Raw genomic sequence first — 10,440 nt, 5'->3', positions numbered from 1 at the left:
TTCGGCCCATGGAGCCAGAGTTTATCCCGGTTTCTATAGCGTGAAACGGACAATAGTAGCAATTGCTGCTATCCTTTGGATAGGACGATAATCTCTCGCAACGTACTTTCCGCCAAATCTAACAGCCTCAGCTATCCATTCACTTTGGGTGGACAGGGGAGGAGGGGGGGGGGGGTCAGAAAAATCTTGACTGCATCCGGGATTGATCTTGCTCCCTTTGCGTGTGAATCGAGTGTTCTATCAACTGAGCTATCCGGACCGCCTGGTTACTTATAAGAAATGGGTTAAGTTTTCATGTTTTTTTTTGAAAGAATCGATTTTTTAAAATTATCAGACACTAGAATTTTGATTTCTGGACATTTTATACTATACAGCTCCACTTGACTTCCCAACATCCCAGCCCAAACTGCAATGACAGAATATTTCCTACAAATATGTAGGGAGACGACCAACATCAATGGTACCTACCTGAACCAGGATCTCTCTACATATCAGAAATTTCTGAATTCAGTTGAGGCCGAATTAAACTCTATCGAGTTCACCCTCATTGAAGATCGAACCGTATTAAAGTGACAACAAGATCTTGACAGTCTCAAAACGCTGGCCCAGGACAGTGACCAATGGAAACAATTAACAACATGGGTGGAGAGAGCAGCTATACTCCTCGAGTTTTAAAGACTGAATCACACAATTCTCAGCACAATTCTCTGAGCCTTAAGATTACTAGATTGGCTTCGGGTCTACCAAGACATAATAACCGTTTTGAGGGTATGGGTCCCAAAACAGTTTTTGATGTCTGGTTTATCATAACATAATACCGTTTTGAGGCTGCGGGTCACACACATATTCAAATCTTTTTATTATCTAAAGAGAACAAAATTGAGCTTTTACATTAGCGCAATATTCACGAAACGTGCTCAAAGCGCTTTACAAGGGCTCACTGGACAATAGCAACACTTAACATGTTGGACGTGACAAGACGCCTAATTGGCGATATTACATTTTTTCGGACAGAGACAGCGCTGTCACCGAGTACGGTGAGAAAATGCGAGTAAAGAGCCTTTTTCAACGAATCAACTATGCACCGAGCGAGGCTCAAACCCAGGACTTTCCGATCCGAAAGCGACGTCATAGCACAAGACCACATAGCCGCCTAAAAAGATCTTAAAAGAAATAAGAGACCTATCGCCTAAAAACGGTACCTTACTGGGATGAACCAGATACCAAAAGAAAAAAAAAGAAAAATTTAAACAGCTACTCCAAACCAATTTCTTCAAATCATACATACAACAAAACTTTTACCTGTTATGGAAAGTATCCATATTTCTAAGACTTTTGATACCATACCCAAGATAGTAGAACAATAATTATAGTCAGATTTTTAATAAGTAGCGCTTGTTTTTCCCTAGTGTCCCTCAATGCACAGCTGCAAAAGTTTGTATGACCCTCTGAATCAATTTGTCTTAATCAAAAAATATTTTTTCATTAATTGTAAAACAATAGCAAAACACCGCATTATAAAATATAAAAAGGTGTTCATAAAACAGTGCCAGAAAGAACAAGAAGAAAAATACAATTTTTAAAAATTATCCTAAAAATCAATCCTCAGACCGCCTGATCACCTGTCAGGACAAGTGCGGCTTCCAAGTGTTTTACTATTTGCATTGAACACATTTTTCTGTTTAATCATGCTTTAAAGATGTGAGTATTTCGAAAGGACAGATTCCATCAAATGTATATGGCAAAAAAATTGATCAACACACTTTCTGTCCAGAGTAAGGGACGAAAATGTCGTTTTAGCACGTGCGCGACGTGGTGAGCGAATTTCAGGTCAAAAACAAAAGCATCAACTATCGGTACACAGAAAGGCTAATGGTAAACAACTCCGTGGAAAATCATTAGCCGACGCCAACGGATAAAAAATAACGACGATTTTAAATGTGTATACTTTCTTTTGATCGCAAATATATAACCATCAAGAAATTGAAGCTGTCCTACTTTGGCCACATCAAAAGACACATTTCAATGGAAAAGCTTCGCACAAGGGTGCCTTCAAGGGCAAGCGGAGCAGTGGAAGGCCAGATAGGGAGTGGTTTCAAGACATATTAGACTTGATGGAGAGAAACAAGACAGAGAAAAGACGCTTGCCACAGACATAAGCCATAATGGAATTCTGCCGGACTGTTTGGGAGGCTATGTCCACCAATGGGCCCCTTTAGAAGAGAGGGTTTATAGTATATATTTTTATTTGGAATAGTCCTCCTTCAGAGCCACTAGGTACATGGATTCGGAGTTTACCCCGGTTTCTATAGCATAAATTAGGGAATAGCAAGTGCTTGCTGGAATCGGAGTTTACCCTGGTTTCTATAGCATAAATTATGGAATGGCAAGTGCTTGCTAGCCTTTAGATAGGACGCTAGTCTATCGTCAAGTACTTTCCATTAGATCTTACAGAGCCCGCTACTAATCACTGCTGGGTGGACAGGGGGTCAGGAAAAGATCTTTCGTTCGCAGACCATTTGCTTGTTAAGCGTGTATTCTACGAACTGAACTATCGGACCCCCATACCAGACAAATCAGAGAGAAAAATACAAGAATAAAACCATCCCAAAAAATCAGCATGCCTCGACTGGGATAAGGATCGAACCTGAGATCTTCAAATTACCTGATGATCATTTAATTTTTGTCTTGAGCCAATTCTCTTTTAATTTAGCTCCCTTTACATATTATTCATGCAACAAAGGCGCTCATTTAATTGCAACATATTGCGAATTAAAATTTTGCGGAGTTAGAAATTACCCATCATACCGTGCATGATCCAAAGATTACTATGACAGAGCGATTTTTAGTAATGGGATGAAATGATAATATTATGATAACAGTGTCTCATTCCATTTTCTCACACATGTGTTACTTTTTTTTTTTTTTGTCACTCACCGATTACTGCTAAACCAGATTAACCAGTTAACTGCCGTATTCCAAAAAATTTGGCCAGGAAACTCGTCCTTTAAATATCAATCGATTTAAATGACCCTCATCTTGACAAAAACTCTCAAACTGCTTTATGAGACTTTATCAAACAACCTCGCGAGGTCCCAGGTTTGAGAGTTTTTGCTAAGATGAGAGTCATGTATGTAAATCGATAGATATACGAAGGACGACTTTGCTGGCCAAAGTTTTTGATACGTGTCTTTCCAGAGGTCGGCGATTAACTGGTTAATGATTATTTACAGTATTGTGTCTGTATTCACCAACGCAGCACTGGTATCCGATTACAAAAAGATATTGAAGGATTTCGATGACCAGTGACCATTATCATGATGTACACATAGCATATAAAGCAGAGAGCAAGAATCTGAACATTCATTTTGTGTGCTTGTGTCTTCAATAGTATCTACTTATAATTTTACTCTTATTTTGTTGGTAAACAAATCAACTGTAACTTTTACACGATGAAGCAGAGTGAGTTATTTTTCAGTTATTAAATAGTCTAAAATGAGAGTAGCGATAATTCAGTTGGTAGAGCACTCGTTTTACACGTAAAGGGGGCAGAGCTCGACTTTGCAGTCGAGATGTCTTGATAAGCCACCTGTTTACCCAGCAGTGATTGGGTAGCTGGGTCTGTTAGATATGACAGAGAGTACTTTGCAATAGACTAGCGTCATATCCAAAGGAAAGTAGAAATTGTTATTATCCGTTTCAGAAATCGGGACAAATTCCGTCTCTATGGGCCTTATGGCTCTGAAGGAATTAGTTTAAGTACAGAAATCTTGGTGATTTGAAGGAAATTTATAGATTGATTCACAGAATTGATAATATTGATTCATCACTAGTCATCACTTTATCTCCTGTAACATTTACGAGAAGAGATAAATTTAAACTGTACTTATCCAAATGAAATACTAATGTTAGACAAAAACCACCAATGTTTCTTATCATTCACTTGCTGAATAATATTAGATTAAAAGAAAAAGAATGCATGTTCTTAGGATAATTTTAAAACTTTGATCTCCCGAGAGTTGAATTATCTAAGATTCCCATATGGCCAGTACTATTTTCTCACTCATGGTTTAAATATTTATTTATTATGTTACAGAGAGATCACTGTGTATTCTTCACATGAAAAGGAGTCTAAATGATACAATGCTAAATGAAGTATTTAGCCATGTTATGTTATGTTATGTTATGTTATGTTATGTTATGTTATGTTATGTTATGTTATGTTATGTTATGTTTTGTATGAACTCACTCAACCCTAGAGATTTTTGCTACTTTTCAAAGTTGGAAAAAAATATATTAAAAATGAGCATGTACATAGAGTTTTATTCAACTATCATTAACATGTAAAATTTAAAAACATTAGCGTTGATACTAGATACGCTTATAGTTTTCTCAGAAAAATGTAATTAATAGGCATGGGGTAAAAGTAACCCGGGTAAACTACAGATATAGTCGGTGTTAGGGTTGAGTGAGTTAAAGTCATTGGTGAAAAAAGTGTTTTGAAAGGTTATTAAGAATTCCTCTAAGAACACAGTGTAGAGTATAAAGTGAATAATAAGCATTTAGATGTTGTGGGCCGTAATGAGAATTAACCCTCTCATTATATAGGAAAATCGTCACATTCGTTACGATACAGCCAACATTTTTCTTATTCAAATTTCTCCTGCACATCACAAAATTTTAAGAAAATGAAAAATGTGTTTAAGAGTAGATATGTTTTGCTAAAGAAATTATGTATCGTATGAACTTGCTGCTATTGTATTTGCGTGATAAAAAAAATCTATGTTTGTGTTAGTTGTGTGTAAAGTTTTGGGGAAAATCCTGAAAATGGCTGGTAAGGAGAGAATTAAACAAAAATGAATATAATAGCCGAAAAAAAAAGAATAAAATAGTTATTTGACTTTGAACGTTTCGGGATAAAATAAACATTCTTCAGCCAATTACAAACACGGTGTAAACGGTAATATTTAATATAAGATCTTGATTGACGGAGTTAAAATACATCTGCAGATCCGGTCAGGATAAAAGATGGCGGAAAGTCATGACTTTGTTGGCTGAAGAAGGGTTTTTAGACTAAAAGTTCGATGTGGAGGATAACTTATTTTTTTAAGCTGTTATATGTTACATATGTTACAGATTTGAAGTTGGGGATGCCTCTATTCAAATTGTTGACAAAGTGAAAAACCTTGGCACATTCTTAGACTCTGGACTGTCGATGGAGCATCAGGTTAATAATTTGGTTAGATCTCTCTTTTTCCAACTAAAAAAGATTGCTTCCATTAGACGGTTCATATCTGAGGATGTGACCAAGCACCTGGTTGTGTCCCTCGTACTATCGAAATTGGATTATTGTAATGCTCTGTTGTTTGGCGTTTCGCAATACAATCTGAAACGTCTTCAGATTGTCCAAAACAGCGCTGCCAGACTAGTATTTATGAAGCGTAGGTGCGACTCTGCCGGACCTCTACTTCATGACCTGCATTGGCTGCCTGTTGAGAAAAGAATTAAATTCAAAGCTTGTGTTTTAGTGTATCGTTGTCTTGAAGGTACTGCCCCTTCCTACCTTTCAGAACTAATTGAAAGATATTCAAAACCCCGCCCCTTACGTTCGGCCAGTGATTCCACAAAACTAGTTGTCCCTCGAATTCGGAAAAATGCTGGAATGAGATCCTTTTCTCATTTCGGACCCTCTATTTGGAACGCCTTACCGCAGAGCATTCGTGAAAAAGAATCTTTGTCTATTTTTAAACGTTCGCTTAAAACATATTTGTTTCGATTTTAGTAGATGGTATGAGAAGCAAGAGAGGTTTGGTTTGTGTTGTGTGTTGTGTTGTGTGTGTGTATGTGTGTGTGTGTGTGTGTGTGTGTGTGCTTGTGTGTGTGAATGAGTATGTTTCAGCCAAAGTAATTTGTAATTTAAGCGCTTAGAGTCTGGTGTCTCGGAGTTATAGCGCTATATAAGTTTTCAGCATTATTATTATTATTTATATGCATTTTTGTTCAATACTTGTTAGTCTAGAGTATAAAAGAGAGGACACGACCATTTAGACACAATGAACCGCTTTGTTTTTGTGTGTCAATTTCATACATCAAGATAACAACCACAGAGTAATATCTAATGGTTACATGCAACTAGAACTCCTAAAGCAGTCATGAAATATTCCAACAATGAAGGGAAAATGTCATGGTTTTATCGTGGTCTAGGGATTTAAAGTGTTTTACTTATTCTCTAACAAGCCATATGGAGACCTTTCAATTTTATAAGTTCAAGTCTATAAAGAAAAAAAAATACCCTCAAATAACTGTGGTAATTTGAAATAATCTAAAGTTTAAGACAAAATTATAATTAAATTAATATTTTAAGCATGCCATTGATAAATAATTTACCAACTTAATATTTGAATTTGATGAATATTGTACCATGACATAGGAAATATACTAACATTATATATATCAATTAATTGAAACTATCGAATGTATAAAAGTAGATATATGTCAAACGAATGTTGATAGCGAAAATTATACTGCGAAATTCGACTATTACACTTATTTGTGAGGTAGATATTTCATAATTTGCAATAGTGATATGTAAAAAAAAAGATACCAAAATTATCAAAGAACAAATTAATGTTGTTTATATAACTTTGTAAAATGTCATCCATGCATGAAAGTTAGACAGAGCATTTAAATGTCTTTTTTTTAAAGCCAATTAGCTCTTTGATGATACGATACGATACGAATGGTAAAACAAGCTCTTGATTTCGTTTGATCTTCAGGATCTTAAACGTATAATATGTGAGTTAAAATTGCATTATGATTACAATTGACATAAAGGTAGATGATTTGCGAGTGTATTATGAGATCGTGTTGATTTTATTGAAAAATTAAATTTGTTTCGTCAAATCCTTTCGAAAACAGATGCCATCATTTCAGAAGGTTTAGTTGAGTATCAACTTTCCGGTTACTCACTTACTTACTTACTTACTTACTTACTTACTTACTTACTTACTTACTTACTTATCCGAACCAGTGACCACCTGAGCTCTAGCCCTTCGGTCTCGTGTCATGACGGTTAACGAGTGTGACAATGAGGTGGAGTGCTTTCATTGAATTGCTACCTGTTAGTAGTTCCTCTCATCATTTTGAATACAATCAATTTCTTAAAATGTATATAAACCATTTCCAATGTTACAATTGGGAAAGAATTATACGATAAGTGAATGATATAAATAAGATATTAATTGTAGTAAAAATCTCCAAGTCTCCAAAGAAAATGCTCTGTGGATGACATCCCTATTATGACGTCGAACGATGTGTATTGTCTATTTAAGCAATAGAAATGGAGAATTTTGAGTTGATCGACTAGATCAAACACCGTACATTGAGCGTACAGTGCTATACTTGTATATAAGAACATGTATAATTTTCATGCAGGTACTATGTGATATTATGGTATAACACTCGCTTTCGGATCGGAAGGTCCTGGGTTCGAGCCTCGCTCGGTGCATAGTTGAGTCCTTAGAAAAGGCTCTTTACTCACATTCTCTCACCGTACTCAGATGTAAAATTAGTACCTGGCCGTTAACAGCGTTGTCTATGTCCGAAAAAAATGTAATATCGCCTAACAGGCGTCATGTCTTGTTCTACTGGTTACGTGTTGCTGTTGGTCAGGGACCCTTTGTAAAGTGCTTTAAGCACGCTTAGTAAATATTGCGCTATATAAAAGCTTAAGGTTAGAATACAGCACATATAAAAAATAGTGAATCCTTTACCATTTCATAAAGCCTATGAATCTATCTTAAACCTGTGCTTTTATCTTTCACGCAGCCCTCGTTATCGTTGCCTTCTCCATGATGGTTGCTGTAGCAACAAGCAGTGTCTGCTCAGACCAGTGTCTTGGGGCTTGTAACATTGCCAAGACACGACTGTGATGGGGCGTTGGTTCTTGGAGCTGTATGCGGCATTGCACACGGTGTGTAAACATTTTTTTTTTACTTCTTATCGCAACATATAACACACGGATTATTATTATTATTATTATTATTATTATTATTATTATTATTATTTTTATTATTATTATTATTATTATATTATTATTATTATTATTATCTTATTATTATTATTATTATTATTATATTATTATTATTATTATTATTATTATTATTATTTATTATTGTTATTATTATTAATGTTATTATTATTATTAATTGTTATTATTATTATTATTATTAATGTTATTATTATTGTTATTATTATTATTATTATTATTATTATTATTATTATTATTATTATTATTGTTATTATTATTATTATTATTATTATTATTATTATTATTGTTGTTATTCTTCTTCTTCTTATTATTATTATTATTATTATTATTATTATTATCATTATTATTATTATTATTATTATTATTATTATTATTATTAGTGTTATTATTATTATTAATATCATCATCATCATCATCATCATCATCATTATTATTATCATTATTACTATTATTATTATTGTTATTATTATTACTATTATTATTATTATTATTATTATTATTATTATTATTACCATTATTATTATTACTATTATCACTTTTATTATTGTCATCATCATCATCATCGTCGTCGTCGTCATCATCATCATCACATCATCATTATCATTATTATCATCATCATCATCATCATTCGAATACATATTCGGGGAAAGTTACGATTTGTTAACCTGCACACTCTCTTGCCAATGATTAGAGGGCTGAATGTCGTAAATTTGGCTGATCCATATATTCTTAATTCTTCTTCCTAGAAGTCAAGAGACAATGAAACGTATATATGTCATGTAAAAATATGGATTTTGTTTTTAAAATTTTGTCCTGATCTATTCACAGAATGTTGCGAGTTGAATTTGAGACTAAAACGATCTATAGAAAGAATGAAATTGACGTCACTCATCTCATTGTTATTGATATTAGCCATTTGTATGAGTAGTTCTCAACAATTCGTATTAATCAGATTGTAAACTTTTTAGGATACACATAGTTTTGTGTGTTGGCACGTTACATTCGGCTGGTGGATACTTTGAATAGTATAACTAAGCCCATAGCAGTAATAGATAGGACGAAATTGACGTCACTCAGCTTGATGATATTGTTTTTAAACAGACATTTTGGGGATTAATTCTCACTAAATTATACCAATCAGTCCTTAAACGTTCAGAATTACACATAGTTTTGTGTGTTGGTACTTTAAATCGGGCTGCCGGATGTTGTGAGTATTTTACCTCAACGCATAACATCAATGTTAATATTATATATATTATATATATATATATATATATATATATATATTTGTATTTTTTTGTTTGTTTTTTTTGACAGGCCGTACTTTAAATCAGGCTGCCGGATGTTGTGAGTATTTTACATCAATGTTAATATTATATATATATATATATAAATATATATATATATATTAATTATTTTTTTTGGACAGGCCAATGTGTTGCCGGTTGCACTGCAGTCTGTGCTTGCGAAGATGCCTGTGACGGCCAGTGTACACCAGCATTTGATGAATGTAACGCTCAAGCAGGTGACAACATCATCTTCAAAGCGGAATGCTCCGCCCAGTACGACGGTTGCATCGTTACTTGCGAGGGCGGATGCGCTGTCCAGTCAGCCATGAACACTATAGGCCAGGTCATCGGTGGCCAGGGGAAATAAACAAAAAAAACAACAACAACAACTGTGTGTGTGTGTGCAATTAATAGGATTCAATAGTCTGATGTCACGTCCGCCCAGCAACCAGGAGCTTGGTTCTAAACAAAGATAATCGGTACTTTTTATTTATTCTTCATGCTGGCTAGAACTTTTTCACGTGTCATGTGATCAGAATGTATAAAAGTCAAATCATAATATCAGATTTATAATGTTTTTCTCCTTATATACATGTGACATATATATATTATAAAAACAAAAACCATGAAATAATAGTGCTCAACTTTTTGAGAAAAGGAGCTGTTTATCAAATATTTCAAGTATAATCATGATCAACATCTACAATATTGTTTCCAGCATTGGCTCTCATCAGGAAGTTAAACTTCCTGATGAGAGCGAATGCTCGAAACAATATTGTAGATGTTGATCATAATTGGATTCAGTAGTCTGATGTCACGCGCCCGGCAACGGCGGCCATCTTGGTTCTAAACAAAGAAAATCTTTACTTTTTATTCTTCATGCTGGCGAGAACTTTTCATTCCCTTTTCATATGCCTTGTGATCAGAATGTGTAAAAGTCAAAACATGATCAAATTGATGGGTTTTTTTCCCCTCTGGATACGCTTTTAAGCTGGCCGGATAAATATTTCATACGGCGTCCGCCATTGTTCCGATAGTTTAGAGCCAGTGTTACTAAGTTACCATACGTCATTAGGAAGGAAGTGACGGTAAGACTATTGA

The 10,440-nt window shown here is 34.5% G+C and overlaps 1 long non-coding RNA gene across 1 annotated transcript; it reads left to right on the top strand.

Annotated features, from left to right (window-relative positions):
* Positions 1–3,377: 3,377 nt before the first annotated feature.
* Positions 3,378–10,440, top strand: LOC144958162 (uncharacterized). The gene is made up of 3 exons (XR_013642375.1): positions 3,378–3,462; positions 7,828–7,972; positions 9,480–10,440. It is a non-coding gene; the product is annotated as an uncharacterized LOC144958162 (long non-coding RNA).

The sequence above is a fragment of the Berghia stephanieae genome, chromosome 12 (assembly GCF_034508935.2).
Source record: "Berghia stephanieae isolate SIO BIC M18660-M18661 chromosome 12, UCSD_Bste_1.3, whole genome shotgun sequence".
Taxonomy (NCBI): Eukaryota; Metazoa; Mollusca; class Gastropoda; order Nudibranchia; family Aeolidiidae; genus Berghia; species Berghia stephanieae.
Note: the sequence above shows the minus strand (reverse complement) of the source record. Positions and strands in the feature narration are given on the sequence as shown.